Source organism: Arvicanthis niloticus, chromosome 14 (assembly GCF_011762505.2).
Source record: "Arvicanthis niloticus isolate mArvNil1 chromosome 14, mArvNil1.pat.X, whole genome shotgun sequence".
Lineage (NCBI taxonomy): Eukaryota > Metazoa > Chordata > Mammalia > Rodentia > Muridae > Arvicanthis > Arvicanthis niloticus.
In genome coordinates this window covers 45515136-45528817 of record NC_047671.1, presented here as the reverse complement: position 1 = coordinate 45528817, position 13682 = coordinate 45515136, and the positions used below count along the sequence as shown (strand labels likewise).

General features: G+C 44.3%; 1 pseudogene; it reads left to right on the top strand.

The window, feature by feature from the left end:
• Positions 1–11490: 11490 nt before the first annotated feature.
• Positions 11491–12793, top strand: LOC117719625 (small ribosomal subunit protein uS5 pseudogene; annotated as a pseudogene).
• The last annotated feature ends 889 nt before the right edge of the window (positions 12794–13682 follow it).

Genomic DNA, 13682 nt, shown 5'->3' with positions numbered 1-13682 from the left:
ATGGAGCTCACACCAGGTGCCTACTTCGTGCCTCTTGCCACTTATTCTAATAATTGCATGAGGGAGACTCTGTTTACATGTCCCTGTTACAGCCTTCCCCCACCATCTCCTGAATTTGCATTAAAGTTTTGACTTCCACTGGGACCCCATGTGGTGGTTGGTTTTCCCTTGGTCTGAGTTTCAGATTCCCAGGGGAGAGAAACTGAGAGGTGAGGTCAGGTCAGGTGTCCAGTCCACCAAGTCCAGAGGCTTCAAGTGACAAGAGATACACATGGAGTAAGGAGAGCATAACTAACACAAGGATCCAGATGCCAGGCTGCAACAGTATCCCTGAATGCTCTACCAGTCTTTTTAAAGTAGCCATTCAAAGGATTGGAGACAAAATTTCTTCCAGGGGATAGTTGGCAACATCTGGAGACATTGTAGTTATTGCAGCCTGTCTGAACTAGCTAGTTTTATGTCAACTTGACACAAACTAGAGTCACCAGAGAGAAAGGAGCCTCACTTAAGAAAATGTCTCCATAAGACCCTACTGTAGGGCATTTTCTTAATTAATGATAAATGGGAGAGCACCCAGTACATTGTGGGTGGTGCCATCCAGGCTGGTGGTCCTGGGTTCTATAAGCAGGTCAAGCAAGCCATGGGGAGTAAGCCAGTAAGCAGAACCCCTCCATGGCCTCTGCATCAGTGCTTGTCTCTGGGTTCTCACCCTGTTTGAGTTCCTGTCCTTACTTTTTTCGATGATGAACCGTGACGGGAACGTGTAAGCCAAATAAATAAACCCTTTCCTCTCCAACTTGCTTTTGGTCATGGTGTTCCACCACGGCAATAATAATCCTAACTAAGACACTGTTGTGGAAACCAGGATGTCACGAGAAATTTAGAATTTTCTTCTATTATTATGTGGGAAAGAACTGTCTAGCCCAGAATGTCAGCAGTGCTGAGGTTGACAATCCCCACAGCCCACTCTTTATCAGCAGTATTGAGGATTGAACCTGGTACCTTGTGCACACGAGGCAAGTGCCCTGATGCCGAGCTACACCACCAGCCCTCTTTGTATTTTTCTTTTTGAGACAGGATCCCACTAAGTTATCCAATTTGGTCTTGAACTGGCTCTGTAGTAGCTCAAGCAGGCTTTAAATTTTGGATCCTCCTGTATCAGCCTCTCAAGTTGCTGGGTTATAGGACTGGGCTAGAAAGCCTGACTCCTTATGGCCCTTTTGATTTTACTTGCTGTTTCAATCAAACATAGCAGCTCTACCCACAGAGCACTGTCCTATGTCCGAGACCTATAAGAATTGAAGGATGGGCTGGCAGAGTTAGGTAAATGACAGGGTTAGTTAGCTAGCACTGTGGGTAGCTGAGACACTATGTCTGATGATCCAGGTTCAGCACAAAGTCAGTGAAAGTGCCCAGGCAGCCCACAAAGGCAGGGGACTTAGACCTTGAAATTCTTGCCCCGAGGGGCCGGTTGTTCAAGACGTTAATAAAAAGAGAAGGTGGAGTAGAGCAGAGACAGATGTGGAGAGGAGACTGAAGCAGACAAACAGCTTGTTCTTACTGGCACTGGAGCTCAAACCGCACAGGCTCCCCCACACGCCATAAGGGAGAGCTGTAAATCCCTAAATCCCGACAGCTGTGGACTGTGAAGTGCGCCATCTCCTCCCACTCCCGGCTTGTTCTGCAGGCAGGTACAGGCTTCAGGCCTTTGGGCTCCTTTTTGGCTTAGGCTATATAACATCTGCCATTGTTTCTTAAGGGTACATTGGCAGCTTGAAATCTTAAAACAAACAAAAACGCCTTGTAAGTGATTCAGAGCGAAGAATGCTCTGTGGATAAAGGAGAGAAGAGTCTGTTTGGATGAATGCATACCTTAAATTCCTGATAAACTCCAAGCTTGCTCTTTGACAAAGAGCAAGATGTGACAATTTAGAAAAGTTTTAAGAGCGATGCCAGAAGTCAGACAATTTAGGGTCTTTGCTGCCCTCTACTGATAGAAATGAAAACTGCAGGTGGTTTGCTAGAAGCAGGGTTGGCTTTTCTTCAGTGCTTACTATGCCTTGTACTGTGAGAGGCCGGGCCCACAGGCTGAAAATGTGCTCGACGGCTCTTTTCTGGTGGAGCTTTTACTCTAGTTCAGGAGGCAGGCAGGAGATGTTTTAACCTTGTTTAGAGTGCTTTGAAGTGGGAATAGGGCTCCTCATGATGGATCTACTTAAATGGAAGGATAGAAGAAAGCCCTGTGTTCTGAGCTTGGGCCAAGAGCTTTCCAGGAGTTAGAGTAGTGCACGGGGACTCCAGAGGCAGAAAAGAACATAGTGGTCTCTGAAGTCAGAGTAGGAGCCAAGACTAATAAGAAAGAAAGACAAGAGAGATGGGAGCAGGGTGCCAGCCATCACGGAAGGTCCACTGAACATATGGATTTTTATTCTGGATAAATTTCTTTTATTCAGAAACAGCTTTCAAATGGTTGCTATATTTTCGATTTTTTTGTTTGTTTGTTTATTTTTCCAGACAGGGTTTCTCTGTGTAGCCCTGGCTGTTCTGGAACTCACTCTGTAGACCAGGCTGGCCTTGAACTCACAGAGATCCTCAAAGGCTTGTGTCAGCACCACCTGGCTATTTTCAATTTTTTTAAAAAAGAATTGTGTGTGCTGTGTACACATGTCTCTATGCACACAGAGATGGTATAGATAGTATCTGTGTGGGGACCCGAGGTCAATATTGGATTTCTTCTTCCATGGCTCTCTGTGTTTTGGGACAGGGTCTCTCACTGAACGTGGAGAGCTCACAGATTGGCTAGGCTGGTTGACCAGCAAGCCTACATGCTCAGCGCTGGAATTGTACCATCCACTCATTGATTTACATGCAAGGATCCAACTTCAGACCCTTGTGCTTGTACAGTAAGGGCTTTTCCAACTGAGCCATCTCTGCAGCCTGAGAGGAAAGCTCTTTTAAAAAAAGAAAAGGAAAGAAAAGAAAAGAGCTCTACAGCTTGTAAAATGAACACTACATATAATCTAGGGAGAGAGCTTGGTGGATTGTAATGTGCTTGCTTTGTAAGCAGAAGGGGCTGGGTTGGATCCCCAGAACTCGTCTTTAAAAAGACTAGTATTACACACTTGAACTGGAAAGATGAAGACAGGCAGGGTCTCTGAAGCCTACTGACCAGCCAGTCTAACTTACTTAGCAAGCTATGGGCCAACAAGAGATCCTATCTCAAAACCCAAGGTGGATGGTACCCGAAGAATGACAACTGGGGGTTTCCCCTTGGAGTGAGCATGCATCACACACACACACACACACACACACACACACACACACACACTACATGTTTACTACAGGATATCCATGACAATTCCCCCCAAATGTCAGTAAGTTTAAAAACTGTATACAAAGCGGAGCATGGTGGCGCAAGACTTTAATCCCTGCACTCGGGAAGCAGTGGCAGGTAGATGTGTAAGTTCAAGGCCAGCCTGATCTACAGAGCAAGTTTTAGGACAGTGAGGAGCTACACAGAGATGCTGTCTTGAAAAACAAAAAACCGAACAACCAAAAATCTGGATTCATTCAGTGAGTAGATGTTGAGGTCACAGGTGTCCCCTGGGTGGATGAAGGATGATGGGCAGTGGCAGGGGATAAAGCAGGCAGTGCTGGGAGTGGAGTGGGATAGGCTGCAGGGTGACAGACAGAAATGGAGGGTTTAGGAGTCCTTTGGGGTCTTGGCTTCAGGACCCACTGGTAGGTTGGATGTGGAGGCCAGAGCTAGAGACAGTTGCTGAGGTGCAGTGGGCAATCAATGAGTCTGCTCTGCTCCCAACATCTTTGAGGAACAGTGACATCTGAAGACCCTGTTCCTGGCTCCTTTGAAGGCAGTGTGGGCACTTTGCTCTGTCCTGATCAGCTTGGGTGATAAACCCCCGGCAGGGTTCAGCAAGGCAGTTCTCATAAAAAATGGTCATGAAGCCTCTTGCTAACATGGAGGTGCCATAAATGTCAAGCGAGGAGAATTAGTGCCCCGCAGGCTCATAAAAGAGAAAGCGTGTCATGGCTTGAGGAAGCCGCAGCGACTGTGAGGGCACCGAGCTGTCTTTCCAAGCTGTATTTGAGTTGCAGGGAGATGTGACGAGAGGAAGCAGAGAGTTAGCGGCTGGCTGGCTTGGAGCCTTCTGTGAAAGGGCCAGTTATCAACCTGTCAGTTACGCTACCCTTCTGTTCAGGGCTGCTTCAAGGTGAAGTGGGACATATTCTGAATGTGTACTAACTCAGCCATGAGGAGGAGAAACAGTCGTAACACACCCTGCCTCGGGCAGCCTCAGATTCTGGGGGAAAAGCAACATCCAATGTCCCACCTTTTCCAGTCCTTGACCCACCTGTCAGCTAATTAGTAGGGAGCCCAGGTGTTCTCCCTGCCTTGATCCGATCCCCTGCTAACCATCTGTCCGGTTGGCTTTTGATGCACCCCACATGTCTAACAGCCCTGGCCCCTTTCTTTCCCTCCTTTTAATTTTGCTTTCTCCTTTGCTTGCAACGGCCAACTAGAAATTAGTAGGATCTGATGTTAAGCACAGCATTGTGCTGGGCCCTGGGACTAGTTTGGGGGAGGAGAGGGGAGAGAAATGTGATCTGAAGATCCTACCTCAAAAGAACTAGCAGCCAGCTATGTGAGTAACTTCTGGTAGTGTACACACACACACACATACACACACACACACACACAAGGATGCACAGAGGAAAAGTAGAACAATTGTATAAAATACCAGCTAATGGCATAGAATAACAGTTATTTTTTAAAGTAATGTATTAAGTTATTAAGTTATTTATTTTATGTAATGTATATTACACTGTAGCTGTCTTGAGACACACCAGAAGAGGACATTGGATCCTGTTACAGATGGTTGTGAACTACCATGCGGTTGCTGGAACTTGAACTCAGGACCTCTAGAAGAACAGTCAATGAATGTTCTTAAACAGTGAACCATCTCTCCAGCCCCTGAATAGTAGCTATTATTTTTTAAAAAAAAAAATAAACTTTATTATTTTAAAAAGTTGCAAGTAAACAAAATTGTAACACACCAGAATTAACCAGACAACAAAGTCTATGGAACTTAATGAACTTACATACAGTTAGAGTTGCCATAGCTCGTGTCTACCTGAAACTGAGTGCCTGCCAGGCCTGCCTGTCACTGGCATGGTCTCTGTGGCCTTTAGCTGGGCAGATGAGCAAGCACTGAAGCAAGTCCCATGTTCAGAAGAGGAGGCTTAAGCTTGGGGAAATGGGAGCTTCTTCAGCGTGTCATAGGTAGAGAATGCTAGAACTCTGTCTTAAGAGCCCGACCCTGACATTTGTACACTGTTCTGTTAATGTATCAGCCATGATAAATAATATAGGATTCCTGATAGCACAGAGGGCAAGGTCTGCAGGGTGCTTATTCTGAGGACACTATGCCCTTTGTTTCCCCTTAACACCTCTTCTGTGCACATGCACCCCCCCCCAATCTGATCCATACCCCAATTCTGAACCCAATCCTTTGCACCCTAGTAATAATTTGATAATAAATCAAAATTATATAAGCATTGCTGCATGCTCATAGAACATCTTAGACGTTCTAACAGAAGCAGGTTTTCATTCAATTCTGCTTCATGCTGAAGATCAAACCCAGGGCTTTGCCGATGGTAAGCACTTGCTCTGCCATTGAACCACATTCCCAAATCCTCTCCTTTAAAATTTAGAGTGTAGGGGTTGGAGAGATGGCTTACCAGTTAAGAACACCGACTGCTCTTCCAGAGTTCAATTCCCAGCAACCACATGGCAGCTCACAACCATCTGTAATGGGATCCGATGCCCTCTTCTGGTGTGTCTGAAGAGAGCTATAATGTACTCATATACATAAAATAAATAAATCTTTAAAAAAAATTAGAGTGCAAAATTAATCACCCAAGAGTTCTGTATAGATCAAAATCAAGCAATTTGAGTTGTCCCTGGCATGAAGTCTCTTTGAGTACTGTTATCTATATCAGATGCCACTTTCCGGGATAAATTTATTTTCCCCCCGTTAATCAATACTACATTTTACTGCATACAGTCATAGTCATTTTAAGTTTTTGTTTGTGTTAACATTGCCAGCAATAGGCATTATGAATCAGGCCTCAGCCTAAGAGTTCATATCTATTTCTTAGCTAAAGCATTGAGAAAATTGGGGGCATTTTGTGCCACGGAGAGGACTAGAAGAACAGACTCAGGCATGGAGAGATAAGAAGAGGAAGTCCCACATGATGGCTAGTGTCAGTTGTCAGTGTGACCGAATCTATATCCACCCGGGAGAGGGACCTTCGGCCATGCTGGTGGAGGATTATCTTGACTATCGTAGCTGATGTGGGAGGCGCCATCTTTACTGCAGATGGGAGTGTTCCCTGGCTAACAGACTACGCAGAAAGCTGGGTGAGCATTAGTTTTCCTTGATTGATCTCTTCTTCTTTTTCTTATTCTGAAACGTTATTTATTTAGCTTATGGGTATTACGTGCCATAGTGTATGTACGGAGGTCAGAGAACAACGTTTAGGAGTCAAGAGTCAATTCTCCCCATCGGTTTTGTTGAATCAGGATCTCTCTTATTTCCGGTGCCTCACTGCACACTCGCAGCTAGCTAGACGGCCTAAGTGAGCCTACAGATGATTCTACCTCGTCTTCGCTACTCACCGTAGGAGTATGGGGATCACACACGCTGAAGCGTCCAGATTCTTACGTGAGTTCCATGGATTGAACTCAGTCAGCAAGTGCATTTACCTGCTGGGTCATCTTTCCAGCCCGTCCTCTGATATTTGATTGCGGTTGCAACATCGCCAACTTCAAGTTCCCGCTGCCTTTCCTGCCACGGTGGACTGGAGGTGAGTCCGTCTTTCAGGGAGTTGAGACAGGAAGGATCACAAATGTGAGGCCAGCTTCAGCCACACAGTCAGACCCTGTCTCAAAACAACATAAGAGAAAAGACATCAAAGGAAAAAAAAAAAAAAACAAGAATAAAAATGGCATTTCTAGTAATCCCAACTGTTCGCGCTTGTTAGGACTTACTAGAGCTTGCTCTAAATACCCTGTGGTGGTTTGAATAGGTATGGCCCCCATAAATACTCCCATAAACTCCTCCTGTGTGTGAATGATCCATAGGGAGTATCACTATTTGGAGATGTGGCTTTATCGGAGTAGGGATGGCCCTGTTAGAGGAAGTGTATCACTGTGGAGGTGGCCTTTAAGGTCTTATGTTCAAGCCATGCCCAATGTGATACACAGATTGCTTCTGCTGCCTACAGATCAAGATGTAGAACTCTCAGCTCTTTCTGTAGCACCTCGTCTGCCTACATGCTGCCGAGTTTCCTGTCATGATGATAACATTAAACCTCTAAAACTACAAGCCACCCCCAATTAAATGTTGTCCTTAACACGAGTTGCCATGGTCATAATGTCTCTTCACAGCCATAAAACCCTAACGAAGACATACCCCAAATGGGTTTATATTCACTTAACCTTCATGGCAATTTTTTTGTTGGAAGATACAGTTATTTCTGCTTTAAGATGTATTAACACTAGGACTAAATTGCCCCAAATTACATACTAAGAGGCAGATCCAGGATTCAAACTTAGGTAAGCTGGGATCAAGGGGCTGCCACTGTTTGTGTTCATGACTCCTTTAGTCCTTTAGTTCTTTAGTTCTGAAAGGGAGACAGAGAAGGCTATGACAACCTCTACCCCCATCCCCCGAAAGTAACAGCCTAGACAGAGCACCATCAGAGAGAACTTTAAAAAACTGTAATAATGGGCCTGGAGATCTGGCTCAGAGGTTAAGAGCACTGGCTCTTCTTCCAAAGGTCCTGAGTTCAATTCCCAGCAACCACATGGTGGCTCACAGCCATTTATAATGAGATCTGGTGCCCTCTTCTGGCTTGTGGGCATACATGCAGGCAGAACACTGTATACATAATAAATATTTTTTTTAATGTAATAAAGGTGATAAAATGTAGTGCTTCACTATCGAGGGCTTCTGATGGAGATATAGGTGGACAAGGACTCCCTTTTCTTTAAGAGACTGGCCACTGAGTGTTTGACAATGCTTCAGTGAGGATATGAGCACCAGAAATTGGACTTGGTTTTGTTTTTAATTTTCTTCTTTTGTGTGTGTGTGGGGGGGGGGGGAGGGCGAGTTACAAGATTAGGAGGTATACCTGGGAGGTGAGTATGATTAGGGTGCATGTTGTAACATTCCAAAATAATAAATAAAAATATTATGTTGAAACAAAACAAAGAGAGCACCCTTTGGGAGCAAATGCCTCCATACCATGCCTTTCTGCCCCTGCCCTGCTCTCTTACACTGTGTGTGACATAGTCAGATGCCTCTTCTTGGGAATTTAGCCTGGCACTGGTGAGGAGGGCACACTGCCCACTGAGCTGAGCCCCGGTCCTTAGGTTGGCTCTCAGCACCCAAGCTAGTCCCTGGTGGAAGTATAAGCCACACTGCTAGTTTCTTTCGTTTCTTGGTATTCCTCATCAAACAACAAGCTCCTTGGCAAGACTGGGTCTAGGCACCACCTTCATTTCTTACTATAAGACTGAAGCAGAAAGGTAATTAAAATATTAAGTGAATAACTTCACTTCCCTTGGGGAATCTCAACTATACTGCATTGAGTTGATATAGGTCTCATGCTGTCCAGACTGGCCTCAAACTCAATGTATAATGAAACTGATTTTGAAATTTTGATCCTCCTGCCTCCAGTTTTTGAGGGCTGGAATTATACATACATGTCATCATACTGGGTTTATATGATGCTGGGGATCAAACCCAGAGCCTTAGGAATGCTAGGTGAGCTCTCTACCAATGGCCACATTCCCAGGCCTCTGTTCTTGTTTCATTTTGTAGGCAGTGCTGGGCATTGAACCTGGAGTCTCCAACATGGCAGGTAGGCACTCTACTTGTTTTTTTGTATTTTCCTGTGATGGTTTTACTTGACACATTCTTCTGTACAAAATGACTTGTGCTCTTTCATAGCGATTCTGGAAACTTCTTATTCAAAGGTAATGGAGTTTTTAATGTGCCAATAAGACTGGGATGTGGGGGCTGGAGAGATGGCTCAGTGGTTAAAAGCACTGGGTGCTCTTCCAGAGGTCATGAGTTAAATTCCCAGCAACCACATGGTGGCTCATAACCATCTGTCATTGGATCACATGCCCTCTTCTGGTGTGTCAGCAACAGTGTACTCATATACATAAAATACATTTTTAAAACTTTTAAAAAAGAGACTGGGATGTGGGTAAATAATTTGATTTTCACATCCTTCATTCTTCACTTTCTATTTTGTTCTAAAAAAATAAAAAGCCAATAAGAACCGGTGAAAGGAGGTTTGTGTATCACAGCCTCAAGCAGAATTTTACTGGAACCCGGCTGTGCTTGGTCTGTATACTAGGTAAGTTAGCTCCACTTATTGAAATCTTTTAAAACATTACATACATGTTAACTTGGTTTTTCATGGGTATGAGTGTTTTGCCTACATGTCTGTCTGGGCACAACATGTATGTGGTACCATAGGAAGCTGGAAGAGGGTGTTGGATTCCCTGGGACTAAAGTTACAGATGGTTTCAAATTGCCTTGTGGATGCTAGGAATCAAATCCAGGCCTTCTTGAAGGACAGCCAGTGCTCTTAGCTCCCGAGCCACCCAACTAATCACCTTGTTTTATTGAATCTAACTCTGAAATAACTCCCAAGTCTTCCCCTCTTTGCTGTCAGTCTGGCATCTCATCAGGCTCAGTTTCAAGAGCATTGTACCAGAGCTCTAATGTAAGCTTGCTCTGCTCTAAACCTCAGTTCTCACTGTGCTCACACCGGCCTGATCTGTCCTCGCCCGAGACACTTAAATACTAATGTTCTACCACTCAGAATAAAGTACAGCTCTACCCACTTCTATCCTGCTGTCGCCCTGTACATGAGTTCTTCGGTCTTAGCGACATTGTTATTGTTCCTAAAATTACCTCCAAAATGCTGTCTCTAAGCTATCCTTCAGTTATCCTTGTTTGTCTCCTTGTTTTCTCCATAGGAAGAGTTCTCTCCATACAGTCCCTGTGTCTGTATCACACTGGGATCCAGAGAAAAACATGGTAGCACAAGGTTGCCTGAGTATAGTAACCTGGATTATGCTTAAACTTCCTAAGCCTCCTTTTCCTCATCTGTGAAATGGTCACAAGTAGTTATCATGCATTATTGTCATGTAAGAGGCTTGTATATGCTGTTTAGTGAATACTAAACAGTCTTCGGTCTTGGCCAAAATTCGATTTATTTGTCTTCTTCTGCTAGACTGTGCTTCACAGACTCTGGCTTTAGCAAGCATGGTATTTACTGAAGCATAGTCAACAGTACACTAAATATTTGACAAATTGACAAATGAGTAGGTGGAGGATGACAAATGTGGAACAGTTGATAACATATTTGGTTTATGAAGAAAAGTCAGGAAAAAATTTAAAATGATGAGTTAATTCTATAACAATAAACAATTATTATTTCACCTCATGTCCTGAGTCTGGAGTGGCTCCTGATGCCACAGTACAGGCATTGAACTTGGTAAGCTGTGAGAAATAATTGTAATGGAGCTTGTAGTGTGATTCAGTTGAGGAGTTGTAAAATTCTGGGTTCTAGTTTGTTTTCTGCTGTTAGCTGGGCACATGATCATTAGAAAGTTAAACTCAACCATTGGGAAGACTCCAAATAGTAGATGTCTTAGTTAGGGTTTCATAGATGTGAACAGATGCCATGACCAAGGCAAAATCTTATAAAGACACTCACTATTTAATTGGGGCTGGCTTACAGGTTCAGAGGTTCAGTCCATTATCATCAAAGTGGGAGGGTGGCAGCATCTAGGCAGGCATAGATCTGGATGAGCTGAGTGTTCCAAAGACAGCTAATGTGCCCTTCCCCCCAAGCCTTGAGCAGGCCTGAGAAACCTTGTTTACCACAACAGACCAAGTGATAGGATCTAGGTAGAGTTACCCACCTTGGCTGCACAGAACACAGAAGCAGAACTGCCCCTGGGCTTGCCTTTAGATATCTCCTGCCGTGACCTGGAACGGATTATGGATTATCCCACCCATCTGAAACCAGGAGGGGTTGTGGGTTGGGCCTTCCCCTTTAAATTGAGAGCTGAACATTAAAGCTTTGAGCCTTGATCAGAGAACTTTGTCTTGGCTTCATCTCTTCTCGCCCTCCTTCCCCTTTCATTCCCAGCCCCCTTTTCAGGTGAACCCAGTTGACTTGTGGCCGTGGGCGGCTAAGAAAAGCTAAGAAAAGACTAACTTCCAGGAAGCTAGGAGGAGACTCTCTCAAAGCCTACCCCCATAGTGATACACTTCCTCCAGCAAGGCCACACCTATTTCTACAAGGCCACACCTCCTAATAGTGCCACTCCTTGGGCCAAGCATATTCAAACCACCACAGTAGACAACACAAGCTTCTATGGAAAGGGGGCAGGTATTAATCAGTTGTGGCTGTGGTGAGGGCCACAGGGCTTGTGGAGGCAAAGCTGAAGACAAGCTGTGCCACCTGGTCAAGGACATGAAGATGAAGTCCCTGGAGGGGACAAAGGGATTTACTTCTCTCCTTGCCCAATAAGGAATCCATGATAATTGACTTTTTCTTAAGAATACCTCTAAAGGATGAGGACCTCGCCAGTGCAGACTTGGCTGCCTGGCAGACCAGGTTTAAGAATTTTGTCAATATCAGGGACTACAGTGGTCATGTTGATCTTGGTGTTAAGTGCTCCAAGGAGATAGCCACTGCCATTGTCCTAGTGTGGAGAGAAACTGGAGAAACAAGATTGGCAAGCCCCACACTGTTCCATGCAAGGTGACAGGCCAGTGTGGCTCTGTGCTGATGTGTCTCATCCCTCTCCCAAGGAGCATCATCTCTGGTCCTGTGCCCAAGAAGCTGCTGCTGACGGCCAATATAGATGACTGCTACACATCAACCAGGGGCTGTACTGCCACCATGGACAACTTTGACAAGACCACCTAAGATGCCATTTTCAAGACCTACAGCTACCTGACCCCCATGATGACTTTCACCAACCTATACAGATCTGTGTCTTTGAGATTCGGTATTTGAAGACCTGAAAAGAAAGGGGTAGACTACACTTGAAGGCTGTGGACAACTTTATTTTAGCTTTAGTGTAGTTTTATACATGTGAGCAAGAGAGAAAGCAATGATTCAAGGTTGAGTGAGTTCAGAAAAAAACATGTAAATGAATGTCAGTAAGCACATACTGAGTTTTTACAGAGCAGCGATTTCCTAGAAGCTTCTCGGGACAGACAATTTAAACACAATATCTGCCATGTACTATAGCTCACATCTGAGAAAGCATGAAAGCAAGACAGGAGGAGGCCATATCCAGATTCAGGACACACTGAGTATAGGACTCAACTTATCCCTTCACCAGATTGGATTCTATAGCTATGTTCTGACATCCAACAAGAATAAACCTGTCTTTTAAGAAAAATGTAAGCGTTTGTTACAGGAGCCATGAAATCATGTCCAAGAACAATCCAGGGAACAAAATGTACTTTATGTAAAAGGGTTTCTGCCTTTTATCCTGATGCCTCTTCTCACAGTTCCCCAAGGCTTTCTTCACTATGGATCATTCTTTTGACTGTACTCCAAACCCAACCTCTGGAAAGGGTCGGTGTTTGCCAAGTCTACCTATTTGGAATTCACTGACCATGTTATGAAAACACAAAATAGAGTCTGAGTTCAGAGGACCTGAGACCTATGACCACCCCATCGTTTTTGTTTGTTTGGTTGGTTAGCTTGTTGTTGTGGTTAAAATTTATTTATTAATTTTACATATATGAGAATACTGTAGCTGTCTTCAGACACACCAGAAGAGGGCATCAGATCCCATTACAGATGGTTGTGATGAGCCTCCATGTGGCTAGGAAATGAACTCAGGACCTCTGGAAGAGCAGTCAGCACTTTTAACTGCTGAGCCATCTCTCCAGCCCCACATAAGGTTTTTAATACTAGAAAAATAAAATGAATATCTGGGGGAAAAGTTAACCTCTTGGGTCTGTGAGACAGCCCCATTGGTAAAGTGCTTGCCTTTCAAGCTTGAGACCAGTTTCCTCAGAGCTCATGTGACAAAGACTGGGTGTGGAGATCTGATTTTATAATCCCAGCACTGGGGAGGTGGAGATAGATTCCCTCAGGCTTGATGGACAGCCTGCCTAACCTTCTTGGCAAGTTCCAAACCAGGGAGAGATCCTGTCTCCAAAACTGAGGTGGTCAGTTCCTAAGGAACAGCACCTGGGTCTGTCCTCTGCCTCCTCAGTCATGAGGTAAATTCTCAGTCTCTATTTCTTTATCTGTTGAGCTATGGTGGATGAAGCAATCTTGTAGATTCCCTTCAGCTCTTCAACAGATTGTTTTTGTAACTTTTCAAGATGGTACTTTGAGGAAATTATAGAGGAAAAAGTAGTGAGTAAAATGATTACATTGTAATATGGTCTTAAATATTATTGTGTGATATTTACAAGACTTTGTTGCTCTGATTTTGAGAAACAAGTTTTTCTTAACAGTGTAATTTTAGGGTTAAAAGGGAGGATAAAGAGTCTGCTAGTTACAGGAGAATGAGAAAGGCCTCATGACATTCCATG